The 6,016-nt window shown below is 43.5% G+C and overlaps 1 pseudogene; it reads left to right on the top strand.

Moving 5' to 3' along the window:
• Positions 1 to 1,689: 1,689 nt before the first annotated feature.
• Positions 1,690 to 5,051, top strand: LOC106574619 (transmembrane protein 182-like; annotated as a pseudogene).
• The last annotated feature ends 965 nt before the right edge of the window (positions 5,052 to 6,016 follow it).

Here is a 6,016-nt window from a genome sequence, read left to right as displayed (position 1 = left end):
AATTTCAAAAACAGATGCCTCGCAAAGAAGGGCACCTTTTGATAGATGGGTAAAAAAAAAGCAGACATTGAATATCAAATCAAATTTTATTTGTCACTTGCACTGAATACAACAGGTGTAGAACTTACCGTGAAATGCTTAATTACAAGCCATTAGTGAAGTTATTAATTACACTTTGGTATATCAATACACCCAGTCATTACAAAGATCCAGGAGTCCTTCCTAAATCTGTTGCCGGAGAGGAAGGAAACCACTCAGAAGCCAATGGTGACTTTAAAACAGTTACAGCGTTTAATGGCTGTGATAGGAGAAAACTGAGGATGGATCAACAACATTGTAGTTACTCCACAATACTAACCTAATTGACAGAGTGAAAAGAAGGAAGTCTGTGTGTGCTGCTTTCCAACAGACACTGGGAGACAAATTCACCTTTCAGCAGGACAATAACCTTAAACACAAAGCCAAATATACAGTACATTGGAGTTGCTTACCAAGATGACATTGAATGTTCCTGAGTGGCCTATATTCAGTTTTGACTTAAATCGTCTTGAAAATCTATGACATGACTTGCAAATGAATCTGTAGCAATAATCAACAACCAACTTGACAGAGCTTGAATACTTTTAAAAGACAAAATATTGTACAATCCAGGTTTGCAAAGCTCTTAGATTCTTAACCAGAAAGACAGCTATAATCACTGCCAAAGGTGATTCTATCATGTGTTGACTCAGGAGTGTGAATACTTATGGAAATTAGATATTTCTGTAATACATTTTCAATACATTTTCAATAATTTCTAAAAACATGTTACTTAAGGGGTATTGTGTGTGAGAAAAAATATCTATTTAATCAATTTTGAATTCAGGCTGCAACACAACAAAATGTGGAATAAATCAAGGGGTGTGAATACTTCCTGAAGGCAGTGTATACAGTATGTACTGTAAATGTATCCTGTTTTTCCTGTTTCTAAAAAAACCCGCTTTATTAGACATCTGCTCATTTTGTTGAATTTTGGGGACAAAAGCAGTTGCTGTGACACTCAGATAGAGGATTCCATCAGAGGTCTGAGTGCCAGACGGTACGCTACAACACACACACACTTCTATTTTAATGTGTGTAAAAACATTGCAACAGTATCCCTGGAACTGTCACACGCATGACGACAGTGATTCTTTTTCTACCATCTCACGCACGCACGCACGCACGCACGCACACACACACACACACACACACACACACACACACACACACACACACACACACACAGGTCTCTCCACAACATCTGATTGGTGAGTGGGGGTTGCTGGGAATAGATGAAGCATAAATAACCAGCTCCTGTTTAGAAGCCTCCATGTCAAACACGATACTTCTGATTGGATGGTCATCGGACGGTTATATTTTATCTGCCCCAGGACACACCCCTATGACACAGTATTTGAGGATTTACTAATGGATATCAAGGCGGATAGGTCTGCTACAGTACGTAGGATAGTACCTGTCTACTTCCCTGCCCTGCTATTGCTGGGAACGAAACCGATAGACGAATCGACCGACTGGAGGACAGACAAACATCCGAACAGAGAAACGGTGACGCAGAAAGGCAGACGGACAGACCGAACGACCATCCGACACACCGATAGACCGACAAACCTTTGCAATTGACTGACCGACTGAAGACAGATAGGCCTCATGTCTCCTGCTGAGAGGCTGAGTGTGCTCCTCTTCCTAGCTGGGTTCTTCGGGGGCTTTGGGGCCCTGTCCCTGATGCTCTCCTTTGGGACAGACTACTGGCTGCTGGCCTTGGAGACCTGTGGCCCTGGGGGGGCATCAGTGACCTGGGAGGCTGGGGCCCTCAGACCTGGGGAGAGGGAGATGGAGGATCAGGACACTGTGACATTCTTCCACCAGGGCTTCTTCTGGAGGTGCTCCTTCAGTGGGAGGAGAGAGGACGACATGATGTGGCACTTCTGGATCAGTAAGTAGGAGAGTTCTTTTCACCTATTTATGAAATAGAAATACTGTAGCAGACAATACATTCATTGATGAATGACAAGAATGACCTGAACAGTAATATAATGAACCAAAAAAATACAACGTACATTTTTTTTCAAAGCCAATCAACCACACCAAAAGGTTTGTGTGCCTGCCTACCTCTTCCAATTGTATGCTTCTGAGCAAAGCACGGGTTACCAGGCACCTGACACTGCAGTCTACGGAGCCTTCTGGAGCATCTTCCTTCTAGTGGGCATGGTCACTGTTATGATTGGTGGGTTTGTCATCATCTGTGCCTCTCCATTGGCCAGCCACAGGCTCTACAATGTAGGCGGGGCACTCTTGCTCACTGGAGGTGAGTTATCGGTTGTGTTCCTCTGCTCAGACATTGCTGACGCATGCCAAATCTTACAATGTCTGGATATGTATTTTTACATATCAGCTAACCACATCATATGTTATAGAAATCTGGTGCCAGAAGGCATAGTCGATGATGTAGCGCGTTACTAGCCATGTTTGGGTCCACTCAACTTTACATGAAGCTCAAAGTTCAATTTGGAGCCGTGGCGATTTTAGCATCTGTTTACATTAATTACACTATAACGGTGACAAACGGTGCCCACCAAGGGTGCCTACATAAAGCTGTCCCAACAGCAGAGTCCCAACAGCAGTCCCAAGACCTTACCACTGCTACACCTGGCTATCAGCAGAGCCTTGTCTGGCAGCGAAACAGTTCATTCAGCCTCATTTACTGCCCTTTAAAAACACATAGCTGATATGGCTGACTTGCTTAAACAAATGTGGTTTCTATTGACAATTGAGATGTACAAATTATGGCATAACGGGATATGAGGCAATCCGTAATTTCGATTAAGACTTGAATGAGCGAGCTAGGACGGACGAAGTCAAATGCACAACAGAATTCAGAACATGGGCCGTTTTTACAGTATTCTCCCTGAACACCAAGTCAAAAATGATAGGATAAATCTAAGGGGCATATGTTCAGACAATGAAAGCTCTTATAATACTCAATGATAACATTTCTCTAAAACAGGCTTATCCTTTTTGTTTATCCTTTTAAGCTTGGAAAAGAGACCCTTAAACCCAGACTTGAGACCATACACCCACTCCACTGAATAGCAGGCTAGTGATTGCTTTGCAATGCTTACACTTAGCCACTGATTCCTTCCAGACCACTCATTGTTGAATTTGCAATTTCCAACTTGTTGTGTAATGTCCAATGGCTGATGAGCACCGGTACATTTTATCTATCATTTCTCTTCATATGACAAGGATTTAAAAACATTTGCCAGTAGATTTCTGACTTGATTCATGATGATGACTGCTAGCTTGTTAGCCAAGATTTTGAAAGTATGATGTTGATATGATCAATCCAATCAAAGCTGCTGTAGATATAACGTGATTTGACGTCATTTTATCTGTGGCCAATGACCTTGATCCTTCTTGGATGGGCACTTCTTATGTAACTCTATGGCAGCACCCAAGGGGCTTGAATTTTTTAGCTCTGCCCTTAGATTTGGCAGTGACGTAGTGTCCCCATGAGTGACAGAACACTGAGCCAATCACGGCACAACTAGAGAACATTACCAACCCCTACGCTCCGTATTTTCCGCTGGCTGCACCTCAACCACAGAAAGCACTGAGCTAGGCTGAAACACCTGCATTTTGGAGCTGCCTTACTTAAGAAAGCCAAAAAAATGGACCAAGTTTGTATGCGGCTTTATTAACATTATTATATATATTTTTTTAATTGTTTGCAAACTGATATGTGACACGTATTAATGCCAAAATAACTCGTAAAACAGGCATCCCCACCTGCCCTGAATGACGGGTTGCCACTAATCAGGAGACACATTTATGTTCTATTAACTTTTATTGAATGTTTCCCTCTTCCTCCCCCTCTCTCTCCCCCCGTCACTCTCCTCTCTCCAGGTCTATGTCTCCTGGTTGTAATAATGATGTATGTAGTCTGGACCCAGGTACTGGACACTCTGGAGGACTACGCTGCCCAGCAACAACACTCCTCTCAGTGTCCAACAGTACCACCTCAGCATCCAATAAGGCCTCTCCTTCCTGTTTGCTCCCGTCTCCGTATTCTTCTTCCTGCTGGCAGCACTGCTCTTCATCCTGATTGGACGAACAGTGCGGAGGTGCCATCACAAAGTACCAATGTAGTGACTGAGGGGGGAAACAGCCAGAGAGGAAGTTGGGAATGAACCATGCAGTGACTCCAGTGCCATAAAGGCCCAGACCTCCATGTTCAGTCTATAACAAGAGCTAGTAGTGACTGATACCATGGTCAAGTCTTATGGCTCTCACAGAGTAATAAAGATGGACCATATTAAATACATTTGGAATAATCAACTGTGATTAGCTTTGAATACAAAGGCTACAGTCTCATTGGGAGTTGTGACTAAAATTTGATTCCTCTGATTATTTGCAACCAGTTCTGGACTCTATCAGACAGTCCCGTCATGGAGGGTAATGAATTAGATTGTCATTATCTATTGGGATAATCATGACGGACGGGACAGCGGCTTCCTAATCAACTGCAACACATCTGAATGGAAATACAGCTGGGTTCCACTACCACCACTAGAGGGCAGTGTTGCTTTAACAGTAGTAAAGTAGGAAAAATACAACACTGTTTACAGTATTTCTAACCCAAATACATCAAGCCATCTCAGCGAGCTTATATAGTTTCAATGGGAACAGACGTATCCCAGCCAACGTGAAGTTGCATCATTCATATTTGATTACAGCAGAGAGATTAAAAAGTTGAAAGAGGAAATGGTGAGACAATTTATTCAATTACCTTTTTTGTTGTTGGACCAAACAAAAGATAATATATGTTCAGTTTTTTTCCTTCTTCTGTACAGTACGGTTAACTCCATATTAAAGTAACTGATACAGAAAGCCCACCATCACACCTTTATAATTGGAAAAGGCAAACGTTATGAGTTCTCTCTCAGTGGCGAGGGCCTGAGACAGTAAGACAGTGATGAGATGAGGCTGACTGGGGGAGGAAAGGAGGGGAGGAGAAGAGGTGAAGTGTCTCATCAGTGTGTTTTTCTTTTCATTTAATGTCTTTCCTCCTCTTCCTAATCTGAGCTGTGAACAAGGTGAGCTTAATTACACTAGGAGCTTGTCACATTCACTTCTGTGGCCTCACACCGCCAGAAACATCTCTGGCACCCCCCCCCCCCCCCACCTACACCCCCCATCACCACCCGCCTGCGTTAAACCCACACTGGCGCCACGAGCCGCTCGTTTTAAAAGGGAGAGATTTTAATGATAGCCTGATTCAGTCAACTCTTGCTTTCAATCTTGTATTTTTTTAGAAAAAGAGATTCTGTTGGCAGATTCATTTCCAGTATGTGCCCCCCCCCCAATCCAACATCCTCCAGATTCAGTGTTATGTGTCACTGTCACCCCAGCGTTGCTCACACACGGTTGTTGATCCCCTCGTCACCTGGGTCTATGTCCCTGAGCCCCCTGCCTTGGCTACAATTATGACCCCCCGTGCCTCCACTCTCCAGACCCAGTGTTTTCCATAAATTTGAGGCTGGGCGGCTGGACCCTGTTGTACTGTACTCACACAGCCCGTGCTCTGTCTGTCTGGTGTGGGTCTGTGGAGCTGTAGCCTGCAGGCTGTGTGTGTTCACTGTCCCTCGGGTGGCTAGGGAAAAACAGAAGTGTTTAGGAGCTGAAGAGAGACATATATTGGACTGATGGATGATAAATGTGAAGAATAGAGGAGAGTCAGACTCTTCAGAAATCTTTCATGGATTTCAGCCATATGTCCATAAGTGTATATGAATAGATCTGATGTTAATAACTTGTTGGACTCTACACTACAGCATGTCCTGTCCTTTTTCTACATGGCACTTTCTTCACATTGTATGTTCTATTACCCTTTTCTATTCATCCTGCTCACATCCTCTTACTTAGCTCTATTTCCCTGTTTCGAACATGAGATCTTTCTCTCTTCTCTTCTCCTCTC

This window comes from Salmo salar, chromosome 16, assembly GCF_965601325.2.
Source record: "Salmo salar chromosome 16, fSalSal1, whole genome shotgun sequence".
NCBI lineage: Eukaryota > Metazoa > Chordata > Actinopteri > Salmoniformes > Salmonidae > Salmo > Salmo salar.
Note: the sequence above shows the minus strand (reverse complement) of the source record. Positions and strands in the feature narration are given on the sequence as shown.